The 17,943-nt window shown below is 38.0% G+C and overlaps 1 protein-coding gene across 2 annotated transcripts in view; it reads left to right on the top strand.

Annotated features, from left to right (window-relative positions):
- The first annotated feature begins 313 nt into the window (after nucleotides 1–313).
- ripor3 (RIPOR family member 3) overlaps nucleotides 314–17,943 on the top strand; it is a 41,744-nt gene continuing 24,114 nt past the window's right edge. The window contains exon 1 of one of the 2 annotated variants that reach the window (XM_079884475.1): nucleotides 314–594. The gene's annotated coding sequence lies outside the window, so the exon portion shown is untranslated. Of the gene's footprint in view, nucleotides 595–14,991; nucleotides 15,024–17,943 lie in introns of those variants that run through there. The other variant, XM_079884476.1, reaches the window with a different exon arrangement.

Raw genomic sequence — 17,943 nt, 5'->3', positions numbered from 1 at the left:
CGAGTCATTGGGGGTCTTGGCCAAGCGTCCCACGAGCGCATTCACAGGATATTTAATGGATTTGTACAGTTTGCACGGAAACAGTTCCAAGTTTTTCAGTTCATCCACACTGCCAAATGTTTAGAGCAGCCAAGAAAATATGGAAGATTTCTGAATTTACAGCTTTGATGTGTTTCCTGCCTGGTGTGACAGAGGAGAGAAATGTGTGTGTATGTGTGTGTGAGAGACTCAAATGAACAAAAATGGGAGGAGAAAAGGAGAGAGAGTGAGAAAAGTTAAAGCCGACGAGGGAGCATTGTGAGACCGGCTCAGTACAGGATCAGGATGAGGGACGTAAGAGAAAGCTACAGTCGCATTTGATGCATTCAGTCGCTTTGCTTTTCGCCTTGTATAAGCAGCTTCTCAGAATCTGGTGTCATTTCTGCCTGCTGGAGAAACACACGCTATCAGGAGTCAACAGACATCTGCTGCTGCAACACACACACACACACACACACACACACACATGCACGCCGCTGCAGAGATGAGCCCAAATGTGCTTTTGCTTAGTTGTCAGACATAACCCGGCTCTGGAATAGAAGAGCTCTGAACCAGGTAAGACAAACTATTATAAATACAGACTATTATAATAGTCCTGCTTTGTTTTCACTTTTTAGACAGAAAGAACAGTTGTTTTTCCACTGAAAATGCGAAATTAGTGTGTTTTTTTTTTTCAAAGTAATATAAAAATTAGAATGCTTAAAACTTGATAAGTGTAATTTTTGGATATTTACTAACCTTTTACTACTACACGCTCAGCCAATAGCATGTGTTTGGGGTGAACTATCTGTTTGCCTTGACCAATAGCAGACAATGGGAATGTCCAGGAAACCTGTTTGAAAACAATCACTGAACAGTTGATTTCACATTTAAAGTGAACACGAAATTAAAATGGACCTTGTTTACTTTCTTAAAGAGATAGTTCACACACAAAAAAAAATTCTATCATCATTTATTCACCTTCATGTCATTATTAACTATGGCTGAACGATTAATCGCACTTTACATGTAATCGCACTTAAATCGAGTTGGCTTATCGCGATTTTAAAATCACAAAGGCTGCGATTATTTTTTATGCGCAGCTTGTGATTGATGCACGGCTCTGTAAACGCTGCTCTCTGAAAGCACTGTGAGTTTGAGTCACTTATAACGTGCATTTGAAAAAACAACACGTGTCAAACATCTTTCCAAAACATGAGAAGCATGTGTTTGCATGAGAGCGCCCTCTTGCGTTCAAATGGGGCAGTTTTTATACGAATCAGCCGCACTCCACTAACAAGCTGCGTATAAAATAATCGCAACCTTTGCCAAATTGCGTTTTTATTGCGATTAATCATTCAGCCCTATTCTTAACCCATAAGACGTTCGTTCATCTTTGGAACAAAAAGGAAGATCTTTTGATGAAATCGGAGAGATTTCTGTCGCTCCATTGACAGTCCACTCAACTACCACTTTGATGGTTCAAAAAGTTCATAAAGAGATCGTAAAACTAATCCATATGAATTGAGCGGTTTAGTCCAAATTTTCTGAAGAGACTCGATCGCTTTATATGGTGCACAGATTTAAGTTATTAACTCACACATCAGTTGTAGTAAACAGAAGCTCAGGCATGTTCGCCTGATGTGCGAGAACCAATGAGGTTCATTCTCATGTTATGCATCACGTTTGAGCTTCAGCAAGACGAATGAGGTTTGTTCCCGCACGTCAAGCAGGTTCGGTTGAGCTTCTGTTTATATTTACTGATGAATGTTTATGTGAATAAAAGCCTAAATTCAATCTGTTCATCATATAAAGTGATCGTGTCTCTTCAGAAAATTTGTACTAAACCTCTCAATTCATATGGATTAGTTTTACGATCTCTTTATGAACTTTTTTGAAGCATCAAAGTGGTAGTTGCGTAGCTGACAATGGAGGGACAGAAATCAGAAATCATCAAAAAGATCTTAATTTGTGTTCTGAAGATGAACAAAAGTCTTGCTGGTTTGGACCAACATAAGGGAGAGTAATTATTGGGTGAACTAACAGAATTTTTGGGTGAACTAACCCTTAAAAGCATGTTCTTGTGTTATTATGCCATGTTATCAAAAGACACCTGGGTCAAGGCTGTCAGAATCTCCCCTGCTGTCCTGTGTTTGTATCGCTAAATTAACACCAAACAGACGTCTTTGTGCATCAGTGGTCATCTGCAGTGTTTGGACAGGGATGAGGTTCGCTGCACAGGTTTGGCTGAAAGAAAAAGCCTCAGGCTAAAAACTGTACGCTCTTTTCTCAGTCTGGGGTTGATGTTTATTTTTGCAGCTGCTGGCACGTGTTCTTGGAAAAATGGCAAGTAATAGATCTCTAAGCTAGTGAGAGAGAGAAATAGGGATGTATTTAGGTGATTAACCTTAGAAAAAAAAAAAAAAAATTAACAGATACATAATATTGGGCATTGTTAACTTAAGGACAAAAAAGTCAATATAAGTTTAAGTTAATATAAATATAAATAGATACACGTTAAAATCTGCAGAAATGACTTGCACTAAATTAACCAAAACAGAAACTGAGTTTACAGTAATGTACGTAATAGACTACATAGATTAATGCTGCCTTCAAATGATTATTCATAAATGTAAATATGCATTACTTTAATTACAAGACAAAAAGGCGATGTTGCTGTGGTGGAAAAAACGAATAAAGAATACCAGTCACAGCAGCAATCGTTGGTTCCTTTGTGAGTGCATTACTGTAAATACATCTTTTGTTTGTTTATATGAACTGAGTGAAGAGTCTAAATTATTTTTTGTGATAACTGACAGCATGAGATGCTGATGATAGGGCTTAACCTGCATTTAACCTGCAACACTGCTTTAAAGGCCATGAAAGAGACTAGGCCTACAAGCATTTCCAAGAAGACAAATGATGTTTAATGGAGCTCTTTGTCATGCGTTAATACAAACCAGCGGTTGTGGAAAAAAAAACCCCTCAGACAGGTTCCACTGCCCTCGAAGAATGAGTTCACAGAGAGGCTCCTCACGATTTTCAATTTACACTCCATCACAGTCCAGTTTAGCTCATCCCTCCATTCTCCTGACTTCCCCACCTCTCTCTCCCTGATGGCCCTTTGTAGGAATCTGAAACTCAATTCCCTGTTACAAGACCGCCCCGAAAACCGTGAGACTATGAAAATCGAGCGATCTCAAAATGCAGATTCTCTCTCTCTCTCTCTCTCTCTCTCTCTCTCTCTCTTTTATTTCTTACACTTGTCTCCCTTTGTTGGCCTTGTTTCCATTTGAATGGATACAACACCCTTTGAAAGAATCTGGGAATCTAGAATTCCAATTAAAAACAACAGTTGCTTCATGGAAAGGCAAATAATTCGACAGCCATTGATGGCCGTTTTACAGGATTGTCATGTTACATTAAGAAACTTGTCAAAGATTTGAAGACATGCTATAGCTGTGCTGATGTTATATATCAGAAAGTGTGTGCAGGTCTGTAATTGATCAACCTAAATATGCAAATAAGGCAAAAACAGGTTCCACCTTTCCGCAGAGACATTTTATGGTGTATGATATATGAGCATTCATGGATTAACTGTTATTGTGATGCCAAATACAAGATACCCTTTTTGACCCAAGCACAATACAAACAAATATGGAATATTTACATTGCTATGGCAAAGGCATTGCTATTTGGCATATCTGTCCTGTGAACAAACAAGTATTGCACCGGCTCTGGCAGACACACTAATAGAACAACAATCTAATTTTCTGCAGTTGATTAGTTGTGTCTGGAAGAATGCGAGTTCTCAGAACAGCCATAACTGATTCTTCAACATCTGTGTGTGAGTTGGTGGGGCTTTCCCAAGAAGTGATCGTCTCACAAGTGATGTTGTCTTCGCTTTTGCCTGTGAGAATTGAACACACCCTTTCAATCTAATTTAAACCCTCGACATAAACTTTTTAACTCACCAAATGCTTGATAAATCAATTGCTTTCCTGTTCAGGAAATATGTGTAAGGATTTGCATTTCATTAATGTACGACACTCTTCCATCCTGTTTATATATGACCAAATGTGTACATGCAATCGTGTCTCACACTATCTACACCCATGCACATAGACGACAACTCCAAAAGTCAACTGGTGGTCTGCTTCAGATAGCACAAAAACACAAGTTACTATCTGTCTAAACCTTTATCATTGGCTCACCAGCTCAATCAGGAACTGGTGGAAAGGGTTAGTCCACCAAAATTAAATGTAATGTATGAAAACAGCACACAATATATGAATTTCAGAGGCTATAGGGTGGACTACATGATCCTATAGAAAAAGTGAAAAGAAGTGCATGTTTCAGTCTGTAAATTGCCACATTCATGCTATATGCCATCAGGGGGTGAGCCGTTTTCATATCTGTTACATACATTAATGCCAAGCAGGAGAGCTGGAAGCAATTTTTTCCCCTTTCGATCAGATATGAAATGCAATTTCCATGTATTTATATTACCTATAAAAGTACTGGAATGTGAGCAGATTACATTGTTAAAAGGTGTGGCATGGGTACACACAGAAAGAGAACGCGTATGTACTAGAGAAGCAAGACGAACAGTGTTTTCATAACATCCAGTCACTGACTTCAGTGGTGGTACACCCTGCTGAGATACCCACATATCCAATACGCTCTCATCCCCGATGAACTCAAACTTTTTTCACTCCATTTCTGAAATGCTTTATTCGTTTACACAAGAAAAACAAAAGGAGAGAAGTGCAGGAAGTGCAGAAAAAGGAGGGATTTGCACATCAAACATGCAGCCAGAAGTACAATCGCTCTGGTGGAAGAACTTAAAGTGAGGTGGACCCAGGTGGACCGAAGCCAGAGCGGAAAGCCCCACTTTGTAAAAACACACCGCCAAAAGTAGTTCCATCCGCAAGAACGAAGGGCTACTAATTGTGAGGACTGTCAGAAAGGGCATATCATAAAATCAAGGATTGAGGAGGTTTCTAAGTTCTTCAAAATGTTAAACTGCACATTTTCAAAATCTAGGTTGGGTTTAGTCATGTCTACCTGACACCCATCAGACACGTTACTCTTATTGATGCCAAGTACAACCCTGACAGATATATAACAAATAAACAATAACACATTGCTCACATCAATCATTATGAATCCTGACATGTAATTATCTCGAAATTTACAGTAAAGTTCTTAACAACCAGTCTGGCCAAGCTGGTGTTTAGCCGGTCAGAAAGCTGGTCCTGAAAAGTACTCAAAATCCCTCTAAAACCAGCTGACAGCCTGGCTTGACCAGGACCGGCTTAGGCTGGTTTAAACAGTTTTTCAGCAGGGAAAATTAATGCTTTGACAGATAGTGTTATCAATAAGCTAAAACATTCATCTTCAAATTAAAAAAATCATTAAAATATTAAGGCTAAAAACAAAAAATAAATGGAGAATCTAATTGTCACTAGCCTAATTGTTGAACGCCTTTATTGCAGTATAGAAACTGAAGTTGTGTTCATCTTTTCTTCCCCACTGTGACGTATATCCAAGCGAAATGGCTTCTTGAATAAGAAAAAAAAAAAGAGGACTAAACTTTGATGCCAAGGTCACACACTGAACGATTTTAGGCCCGATTTTTGCTCGCCGACAGATTTTGTGAGATCGCCAACAAATGCCCGAAATCATAGTCAAATCGGTGCTCGTTCACTTGAGTGACAATCACGCAGAGTGAATTATCAAAGACGCGATCTGAGAGAATCGCTAAATATCTGGACCTGTCGGATCACAATCCTGCTGTGTGAATGTGTTCTGACTGAAAACTACATTGGTGATGACCTACAGCCAATGAGAGAGCAAGAAACATGACAGCGGGACGTTCGGGGAGGAGTTATAGACCACAATATCAGTATTTTAATAGATATATTTACAATTATATCAAACAGAAACAAAGCATTAACATTTACTTGACCAGCAGCAACAGCAGCACATTGCAAAATGATTTATTTACCCCCAACTCTCTTTGCAGAACACACAATCCTTGCTCCCCTCGTCTTCCCAACCATTTCCTCCTGCATAATCTGTTTTTTTCCCTCCTTTTCACTGCAAATCAGCGCAAATTGATTAAAGATTCTGAGGGCATGTTTTAATAATAATAATAAACACTGCAATATTCCACAAAAAAGAATCGTTCATTTTGATTTCACTGTGACTTTAAAGTAATCTTCAGTGCATAACTTTCCAAGCAACTGCATAGCAATGCACTCAGAACACCATAGCATAGCAACACACTGGCAATCAGCTTTGAATTTTGCACTGGCAGCACAATTTTTTTTTTATGAAATGGCTTTTTAATTTAATTACTTATAAAATCTGCTTGGAAATAATATTTGAGGACTGTAAAATGTGACCTCAAAACTCAAGAACAAGTCTGACTTTTTGAAAAATGTCATGACTTGGAAGTGCACGAGGAACATCTCTGTAAACTATTACAGTGGAAAGAAAAAGAAGGATACTGAAAAGAGAGAGAGAAACAAGAACAGACATAGAGTGAAGAGTAATTACGCTTAGACTGTTCATGGCCTTCTTTACTGACTGCCCTCTCACACACTTAAACTCATATGGCACACACAAACAGGATGCACAGCCCCCTAAAGCTCTGGGATCTATTAAAACTCAAATGCAGCCAGAGCAAGAAGTAAATAAATAAAAAGAATCCTTAATTGAACCTTTAGCTGGCATTCCCACTGTCTGCTTTGAAGACTGTTGCACTTTCAAGTGGCCACTGGTTTGCCGCCGAGATGCAAGGTAGTCATTTGGATTTGTTTACACTCTAAGAGCAGAGCTGAAGACATTCAATGCTCTAACCGCGTAATGCATTTCCTCTGTTAATCATATAAATCATGAGATCTGAAGGCATTCATGCTGTTCTGAATTTGAGGACAGTCATTTTTGTCAGCGACTGTTTTTAGTGGTGTTTGAGAAAGACATAACAACGTTGAAGCTTTATATTTTCTATAAAAAAAAGTGAATAGGCAAAACTCACTGTTATAATGGTGCCATGGCATTGCTATACGGTAGCCAGGGTGATTAGGTTAGGTGGTTATGTATATAGGCCTGATATACCTAAGGAGAAAAATACATACATTTTGAAAACAAAACCCCTAAGTACGAGCAATGATAACAGTGATGCTACAAGCACCACTCAGTATTTTACAGTACACAAAGTATGCTTTAATAATCACTCAACTACATGTACATATTAAAATGAAATATTGTATAAACAATGGTTTATACAAAATAATGTTTATTCCCACATTAAATCCACTATAAGAAACAAATGTTTGTGCACACTTAATGTACTGAACGAGCTGCATGAACTGAAAATTATACCGCATGTTACTGGTACAATGTAATCAGATTTGTGTCCCAAATGCATCACCCGGGTTTTTGAAGTGCACTTTTTCTTTTTGGAAATTCTAGTCCTACTAACACACTACTAAAACTATTTACACTAAAATTGGCATAGAATAGTGCACAAGTACGTGAATAGGGATGCAACTCAGGTAAACAAATACGGTTTTACTAACTTACTCAGCAAGATTCACTTCAAACCGTTGCTCTACAATGCCAGTAGTTGACCTGAAAGAGAAAACTAACCATAGAACAAGACAACACATGCTAATAATTATCTCTACAGCGCCCCTTGTGGAAAATCTGAGAATGCAACCCACATTTGTGTAGCATAACTTGCATTATGAATTGTTTTCTGGCAAAATACTGGCTTAGTGTTATGGAAAAATAAAGTTTGAAATGTAACTGCTCAAATTATAGAAAACAATAGACTATATGGAATAAATATAGCCTTTGATATAGAACAAAAATCCATTAACACTTTTAGGAAATGAATGACAAAGGGTGTGGCTAAACAGCATTAAACCCTTTTTGACCTGACGACAGTTTACAGAACAAACCATCTAGCCACAAACCCTTTCACCTAAATTCATCTTGTGTACATCTGCTGAAACCTCATAGATGGTTTGGATTGGAGAGCTACTTCTCCAGTGTTTTGCCATCCATACTTCATGCCATCCAAGAAAACGTTCAAGCCGATGTTCAATCTTCACCAGAAACCAGCCAAGGAGGTGAGGGGGTTCAAAGTGGTTTAGGTAAAATGGAGACAATGCCTCACTGAGAAATACTGGATGAAATGTTAGCCCACATCCTCTGGCAACAACCTACATTCTCATTGGCTCAAAACTTTTTTATTTCACTATTTTTTCTTGTAACACAAAGCACTGTATTCACGTTACTGGGCAAATGAATCCAGAGACTGGACTGAAATAATAACTTCAATATAAAGATTTCACTTTCTAAGCTATTATTCAAAGGAGATTTAGACGTCTAGTGACCTTAAACTCTCGAGACAATAACCAATTTTGTGGCTGTCGCAACCTTCCAGACGGGCTCAGAAACCAAATCCATGCTTTACTCCCGGTAGTTAACCAACTTCACAAAGCACATGGAAAAATGTCTGTCTAGTCTCAACTCATGCACAGCCTTTTCAAGAAACACTGAACGTCATACACTAAGTACACCCATAAGACATCTATTAGACTTATAAACGTATTGCCAATACATAAAAATCCCCTTGTGTGCATGAAAGCTAAGCTTAAAAACTCGCTAACAAGCTTTCTAGAGGGATCTTTGCATGTAGCCAACCTTAGTAAACAAAAGAATTTCTATCACCAACTCTGGGCTTTTATATTCCTAGATTCACTTGGAGAAAAACAGCTCCATGAATAATGCTAATCTGGAGATAGCCGATCATTCAGTATTACTATCATGAGAATACATAGGAACCTATTTTGGCATAGAAGAGATATGGGACAGAAATCAGGAACTGATTATTGAGGGACAAGGTCATGAATCATCATAGGACTGAGAGGAAGATGCAACATCTGGCAAAAACATTCCATTCAACCACCAAACATCAGGAGTTCTTATAAAGACCATCTCCATTAGCCACGAACATGCTAAGCTTTGCCACATTTTGGGTTTAAGGAGGAATTACGAGGACATTTGTTGTAATAGTAAAACATGTGGTTTTAGGTTACCAAATTAAGACAGGTTTACAATCTACCCACATTCTTACGACCTTTCAACAACAGCCTTCATCAAATGACTGTTAACATTTACGCATGCACTTGTGCATGTTTGCATGAAAAAAAAGACAGAAAAACAGAGAAAGAGAAGGGAAAATTGTGCAACCCATTTATTATTATTCATTAGGCATTTGAACATAAATTATGTGTATGGTTGATTATCACAAATACATGTCCAGGGCACATTTCACCCCAGAATCTAGTTTTTATTTTAATAAAGTAATAACCAAAATATATAACAATATAAAAAATGATATATATAATATGTAAATTTATATAATACAATAAGAACATAATATACATGTAAAACAAAATCAATTTAAAATTTTCAGACTATTTATTCTAAAAATCTAAACAGAGAGTTTGTAAACATTTGTAGGTCTAAGGTTCAGGTTTAGAAGCTGCCCACATTGATAATTTACATATTAGTGCACGTATATTTGAAAATGTATGAGTGCATTTTACGTACAACTACCTATGAATACTAATGTGATCATCTTGAATTGTGAGTGAAAGCACATGAGTATGTGCAGAGGCCTCTGGGGTCCCAATGTGATGCAGTGGAAAAAAGCATTCTTAACAATTACGTCTGACCTCCCTGTGATTTATACGGCCTTTCTAAAGCATGCACACTCTCTCACTCATATATCACACACAACACCATATACATCACTGGGAAGCAGAGGGGCCAAACGTCCCTCAGAAAACATAAACAAAGCCATGCGAGCAGACAACCATTTCCTTCCATGTGTTTACTGTCTTTACCCACTTCACACTGATTTTACAGGTGCAGTTAACTCTTAAGTTCACCAAACTTTACAAAAAATTATAGATGGCACTAGAGAGAAACTTTTGATGACATATTGTTTAAAGGCCATGTACAAATTCCATCCAATCATTTGCTGTCTAAATTGAGAATGCCTCTCTCTAAAGCATGGAGTTTCCTCCTTCATGTTTTACGCAGAAATGATGAATTCTAGCTTTAGCGCATGCGCACTATAACTAATTAGTGATACTACACCTAACCAGCAGAGGATAGCATGGAGTACAGGAAGAAGTACAGTAGAAGAGAAGTTAAAACGCCTAGATATGTTTATATTCTTGCAAGCAAAAGTTGAACAAACAAGATGCATATATCTTCTGACCTACACATAGATTTTTGTTGTTTCCACCTTTGAATTCTGTTGCTTTTTTCTTACCATGCATTTTCAATCTTCTTCTTTAAGTTAACTAGTTCTTGAAAGAAACAACACAGTTGTAGTCGCCTAGTGGACACACAAATGAATGCAGACAATTCAATGGGCAAGTATGCATGTTACAAATGAACAAACAAAGTTGCTTTGATTTTTTTCCCCCCCACTATCAGATCAACTTAGTCGAGCAGTACACGTTAAAATCATAGTTGAAAGTTGTGTCCCAAATGACACACTATACATTGTGCACTTATGGTTGCATCCAAAATCGCATACTTCCCTACTGTATAGTAGGCGAGAAACAGTATGTGACATAAGAAGTATGTCCAAATTCACAGAACTCATAAAAGAGTAGGCAAAAAGTTCCTGGATGACCAACTACTTCTAGCGAGATTCTGAAGTGTACATATGATGGACACTTTCCTTTCCCATGAGGCCACGGGAGGGGAATTATGAATGGCAGTGAAGCAACATAACTGATGCTGGTTGGTCACATGATAATCACAACATGGCGAATGTAATACGTCCAGATTACATTCATGCTACACGCACTCATAGGCCTGCTAGAACATATTTTTTAGCGGTGGTGAAGTAATTACTTATTCAAAATAAGTACCTACTCAAATATGAAAAAGAAATCATCTTGTATTGCCCCTTTCTTGAGGTAAGTCCTCAGATGGCTGTGATTTTATTTTTAAATAAAAAGGTTTGTGATTATTCCTTTGCTATTCTGCCAAATGCCTCTTTCTCCCGAGGTAATCCTTTCTCTGAACTCCTCGTTCTCCTCTCACGTTTTTCATTACAGCAATAAAAACATGTTTCTGTCATCTAATATGGCCAAACTTGGACCACGTGTGATGTGTGTGTACTCATAATAACTTACAAGACTGATGTGCGCAACTCCCCTGTTAATCTCTTCACCAGAGCCCTTAAACACAAAGCAATTTAGCACCTTTACTAATTCATGACCTCCACATAAGTCTTATTAAAGAGATAGAGGTAGATTTTTACAATTTCAGTGACAGTGACATGACGTGAAGGTCATGTAAGGTAACCTTTACTTGGAATTTGTCCTCTGCATTCAACCCATCCAAGTTAGTGCACACACATTATGAGCAGTGAGTAGTTAACACACACACACACACACAGCAATCCGTGGACACACACACCCGGAGAAGTGGCCTGCCATTTTTGCTACGGCGCCTGAGGAGCGATTGGGGGTTAGGTGCCTTGCTCAAGGGCACCTCGGTCATTTCCTGCCGGTATTGAGAAATGAACCACGAGACCTTCGGGTTACCAGTCTGACTCTCTAACGGGCCCCGAAAGAAGAAAAGTGAGCTTACTCGTGCAGAACTCACCTCTGAGTCTTGTAAGTTGCAGTTGTAAAGTTGTGGTTTAGTCATATAGGCAGATAATTTAGAAAATAATAGTATACCTCTTCTCAAAAATCAGGACAACTTGAGGTATCATTCATGATTGCAACATGAACGTTATGGGAAGCGTTAAACTGCAACGATTATTTTCGTTTAGGAGCCTGTTTTAATCCCCAACTCCAAGTATGAGCAATATAGTGATCTTTGCCTTAGTAAGCACCACATAAAACTCCCATTACACATCGGTCCTGCTCGTGGGTATTGGGTAATAATATCTTAAACAGCAGAATAAAGGTGATGATTTTTCACAAAACTCAACATTATTCAATTAATGTTCTGTGTGCTGTCATCCATGGCTTTGTTCCAGGGTGGATTGATAGGGGTGATGTGTTTGTGTGTGGGTGTGTATGAGGTCTATGGGGTTTGCTTTGAGGGGGGCAGAGTTCATTACAGCTAAGATCTCCTGAGATCTATTTCTTGAAAGTTAAGAGTGAAATCTATGACTCAAGCACGATTCAGCAGAGATTCAGTTCCAGATAACAGCAGAACCATAAACAATGCAAAACAAAAGGCAGAACGAAAAATTGTGCAATCAAGGAGCTCACAAATCACTCTTAATACACAACATACGGCAGGGTTCACAGAAATGCACATGGAAATGCTTTCGAATTTCTCACGTTAGAGATATTTTGTGGTCTTGAAAGTTTTGTCCGAGACGCTGTGAATGCAAGCGACGGCCTGACCCTGACTAAGCTACATTCCAAGCTGGTTCTTGGCTGTAATGTATGGACATTTGGTTGATAGGTCTGTTTCTTGTTATGACTAAGTTCTATGCAATGTCCAATTTGATGAAGCTTATTAAATTCTGTTAACATCTGATATTGATGGTTGTAGTCTACTTGTCCCTACAACTTCCATCTGGGTCATGAAAATAGGCAGGTTACATATCAGCATGTTAATGAGTGTCATTAAAAACTCATTTCTATTTCAAACATTTATGAAAGAAGATGCTGAGGGACTTCAAAAGATGCTGAGGCTAGAGTTTCATCTCACATGAGGTGGTAGTTTCTTGGTTAATGATCAAGGCTAATGATTGTAGATTCAGAGGGATAGTTCCTGTCACACCTGCATGACTTTCTTTCTTCTGAACACAAAAAAGAATTTTGAAAAATGTCTGGTGTTTTTTTTTTGTCCATATTATAAAACGTCAATGGGGTCCAATGTTGTTTAGACCCCATCGTTCTTTAAAATACGTTTTTGTGATCTGTAGTTTTATAAAATAACTGGTAAAATACCTGTTTTTTTTACTGAATTACCTGTACAGAAGTACCTGTACAGAAGCTTTCATATCAATCATTACATTCGTTATGTCCTGTTACGTCCTAAAAAATCCATCCCACCCAACTGACCTAGATTGTGAACCCTCCACTCTTCAATGGCATCATTACCCTGTGCTTTTCTTGATCCACAGCTTTGTGTGCTCTGGACTAGTTATCTATTCCCTTTGGCGCAAAATCCCATGAGTCCCCTGGGTAAATGATTAATGGCAATCTGGCTGTTTCCAGGAAGATTTACATACGTGATTGCTTAGCGATATTGTAAAGTGTTAACACATATGCCGTTCAACTATCCCATGGCTGCAAATATACAAAATGCCACAAAACAAAAAAAAAATTGTTTTTGGAATGACAGCCATCATACTCTGAATCACAGTTCAAGCCAGTAAATCCACAATACCTCCCCTCTACACCCTTCTGTTTTTCTTCCTCCTGCCAAAAAACAAATGGAAAAAAGTCTTAGTATGGCAGTTTCTCATGCTAGACATGATCCTTGTGCTAATATTTTGATTGGCCAGCCCTCAGATATCTTACTGTGCATCCCACTGAGAATTGTGTGTGTGTGTGTGTGTGTGGATATATATATAAATAAATGCATATTCACTATAGACACAGGACTAGATTTTATTTGCAAATAAGTATAGTATTGTGCTTATCAAATGTACAGTATGACTGAAGCTTCTTAAACAATCTGTCTTAAAGGAATAGTACACACAAAATTATCATCAACGTTGTTATTATTTACTCACCTGCATGTTGTTCTCCAAGCTTTTATGACTTATGCCTTGCACATGGTTTGGAATGCCATGAGGGTATGGTGACCGAATTTTCATTTTTGGGTGAACTATCTTTAACCGTTTGTGTAAATTTAATTAAAATGCTGATATAATTTATTGTAATGCATCTCTGTGATCTGTTGACATTCTGTTCTAGAACTCTGTTCTAGTCTGGACGCACACATTGTCTCTGGTGTTTATGTCCACAAGGATTTAATGAATCCCTCAGTTTTCATTGCATCTGGATGCCACCACTACTTTTGGAGAATGAAATTAGGGTTTTTTCGCTCGTTTTGGGGGAAAACAATCCAAAACACAGATGGATTGGGTTAATTACAATATTGTGCTGTTTTTTTGTGGTAAACCTACCTCAGTGCCATTTGTTAGGAGGAGGTTCAACATTTCAACACTTGTTTCAAGGCACATATTAACAACGCTTTTTCTGATTTCAGGCTACTTGTTGTGTTCAGATCATGGCACTATAACGTCCAAAAAAAAATTGTTTTACAATAGTAGCCTACCATGGCCAAAAATGGTACATTTGTTATAGACATAGGCCTAGAAGAACCAAATCGCAAAACTTGTCACAAAATGCAGGCTAGCAAAGCATTCACACTTATGATTTTGCCTGGCAGTTGATAAAATAGGGTTCAATATACACAGTTTCAGACAGATTATCGCCAGTTACTTTTACTTCTTTACTTACTATTTTGCTCCTCTAACGAAAACAGGTCCACCACATGATGAGCAGATCCTATGTGGAGATTCGTTTCTGAATGAATCTGTGTTTTGAACGAATTGAACAAGTCAATGATTCAATGATTCAATTAAAAATGTTTTGTTTCTGAATGAATCTGTTGGACGAATTGAACGAACTAATATCTTTCATAAAACAGTCACTTGTCGCTGACTACTGGGCTATCAATGTTACGTAGAGAAGGAGATTAACGTTAACTTATAAAATATTGCATCCATCTATCTTGCAAAATATTTAAATATCACGGTAATTTATTATATAATATAATAACCGCATCAACGGCTTCAGTGAGGCTGATTCAAACGAGAGTTCATGAGTCTTTTTGAATGATTCATTAGTTCGCGAATCAACTGTGGTTACTTACTCAGGACAACTCGAGGAGGACAACTTGATGGAAATTTCGAGGTAAACAGACTTTTACTCTTATCACGTTTAATTCAGACTGTAAAGTATGACTTATTTTGCAGGTGGCTGTAGATTTAACCAGTCCCTCCAGTTTTTCGCGATTCCGCGATCGCTGAATACAACGCAAAATCAACAAATTGTCGCATTTTTTTGCGATCCTGCATAATTCCTAATTTAACCGCAAAATAATCACAAAAAATACCTCACAAAACATTAAATTATAATCACCCAATTGAAATATCTCTAGTTTAATTAAAGTTTCAATGCATTTTTACGTGGATACAGATGTTGCGGGGAAAGGGGAAACTCCTTTTCCTCGATTTACTGAAGCCTGTAATGTAAAACGCATTTAAACCACAATCGCCGTCCCCGTGCAACAGGGCCACACCGGGCGGCACGTCACCATGGTTACAGATGGCAAAGAGATGCATTTTTCCTTCCTTTCCAAGTACAGGGATGCAAACAGCGCGCTTTTCGGCGCCTCCCGCTTTTTTTTTTGGGTGACAAATTCATCTGAAGCCTATTTCATAGCTTAATGTGAGGGACATAAGTCTATTTACATCATTAAAGTTTACGAAAACTCGTTTTCCCTCCTTTGCGGCTGTCAATCATTCTCCATTCAGTATTCAAACAGCGCGCGCGCCTCGTCCGGTTACAGCAGCATACATGCACGGTAAAACTCTCTCCAATATGATATTCACATTATAATGCTTGATCTGTAGAGAAAAGGCTGTGTATTTGCATAAAATCACTTTATTTTGTTGGAGTTTGTTGCTGTTTTTAAACGACTCGCGCTACCGTGTGCCTGTTAGATCACACACATCACAAGGACTCGGTATCACACGCACAATAACTGGAATTTAAAACTGTGAAGAAACAAATGATCAATAAACTGTTGGACAGATAGACACTAGGATTTGTGCGCTCGACATTTCTTCGCTTTGTGCCGTGAACTTATAAATGCGCACTTGTGCAGCGCTGCACACTGTGACTCCATGTTGCTTTGAGCACATCATTCTGCGCCCGCGATGCGCATACGCGCTTTGTGCGCTCTGTTTTGAAGCGTTTCATATTTTCATGGTTTTGCGCACTGAAAGATTATTAAAAGCCTATATTTTTGTATACCTAGCCTGCACAATACATTTAAAATAAGCATAATTTAATTGTATGTTATTTCTGTGTAGTGTAGTGTAGTGTAGGCTATATAAATATACACACTTCTGAATTCTTGACATTCATATATAAATACACAATTGTGAAATGTATGATTGCCTGATTGAATTTCAGTATATTTTCCTGCTTTTTTGTCCTTCGCCAATCACATGCCTGATTACTACACCTGCTGTTAATATTTACATAGGTCAGGTAAAAAAAATTGCCCATAGGTTGTTTCAAAAGTTTTTCATTTGATGAGAATTTGATGAGACCAAAATAAACAAGTTTTATGCATTTTGTTTGTGATTTGTGTCATGTATGACTATTGTGCATCTGACATAATACTATTATTGTAAATGTGATGTCCTAATTATAAAATATAAAAATCGCAAATTTTTTCGCAAATTTCTGGAAATTACCACCACAAAATCAGTCATTTTGATCGCAAAAATCACACAAAAAAATCGCGAAATCCTGGAGGGACTGTTTAACAGCGGCGGTTTGGTCCGCCTCTAAAAAGCGGTGCAGGAAAAACAACTGACAAAAAGCTCGTTTTTTAGAGATATCGAGATCGTTTAAATAAAGATTCCGATTAACTGAAAAATCAATATTTTTACCCAGCGCTAGAAAAAAAAATTAACCTATGTGACTGAATGACGGACCCGAGTCAAGGTTTATTTTGAGGCAAGTTAGTAAACAACCGCCTGAACTAACGTTACTTAACAACGCCTTAGCAACCCACCCGGATTTTTATTTAATTTTTTACAGGCAAGCAATTCTCATTTTCTTCAGAAAAAAAGTACTTTTGTTATTTTAAATTCTCATGGGCTGCACTTGTCATGGTAGTATAGTGCTGTTTCCATGGTTCTTACAAACATGGTTTTCTGAAACTCCCTGCTCATCTAACATTACCCCCCACATTTCTTCATCTAGCTCTCAGATCTCTCTCTTCCTCTTGTAGGAAAAGAAACATGAGTTACTGTCCTGTAGAGAATGATAGTTGCCTCTGCGTTTGCAATCAAGACATCTCTCTCTCTGTCCCTTTCCTGTCTTCCGTCTCTCTTCTTCATCCTTTCTTCCTCTCTCTTCTCCGCTCTGTCTCTCTTGTGTGCCACTGTCAACAAAAACGTTTTCTTGAGCCAAACAGGTGCAAAAGCTATAAGTGAACAGTATTTGGACACTTAAATCACACTTATGCACACAAATGCAAAGTGCAATTTGTGCTCAAATGCTGAAGGATTTTTTGTGACCATTTGAAAGGATCTTTCAATGTTGTGTTATCTTTATTTGAAACAAATGGCAGTTAGTTTTGATGTTTTTTTCTTATCTAATCCAAAGACATTTTAAGTGAAACGGAAGTAGCGGCGTATCTTTTCTTCTGTATTGTGATGGACATCCTGCATACATCACCAGAGAGAAATATGACGTTTTCCCTAGAAGATCAAGCAATTTGATTAAACATTACAAGGTCAAAAAATATTTATAACATGCATGTAGAAAATAGATATGACGAATTTTCATTTCACAACCACTTTAAGTGACTTTTTGGGGCCACTGTTGGTGTTTTGTGGCCTTAGTGTCTGAAGAATGTTCAAAAACTGTGTACAATAACAGAGGAGAGAAGAATTATGGGATGAGGAGAGACATGGACATTTCTCATGGAGGAGAAAGGGGTGGCTGTCACTGAGGTTGAAGGATGAGGAGTTCGTTATGAGCAGCTTTAATTCATTTTTGAGCTTTAAGCTTTGTGAGTGGTTGCAAGAAT

This window comes from Squalius cephalus (genome assembly GCF_949319135.1).
Source record: "Squalius cephalus genome assembly, chromosome: 10".
NCBI classification, from domain to species: Eukaryota; Metazoa; Chordata; class Actinopteri; order Cypriniformes; family Leuciscidae; genus Squalius; species Squalius cephalus.
The sequence above is the reverse complement of the archived record's forward strand: the minus strand, read 5'-3'. Positions and strand labels throughout refer to the sequence as shown.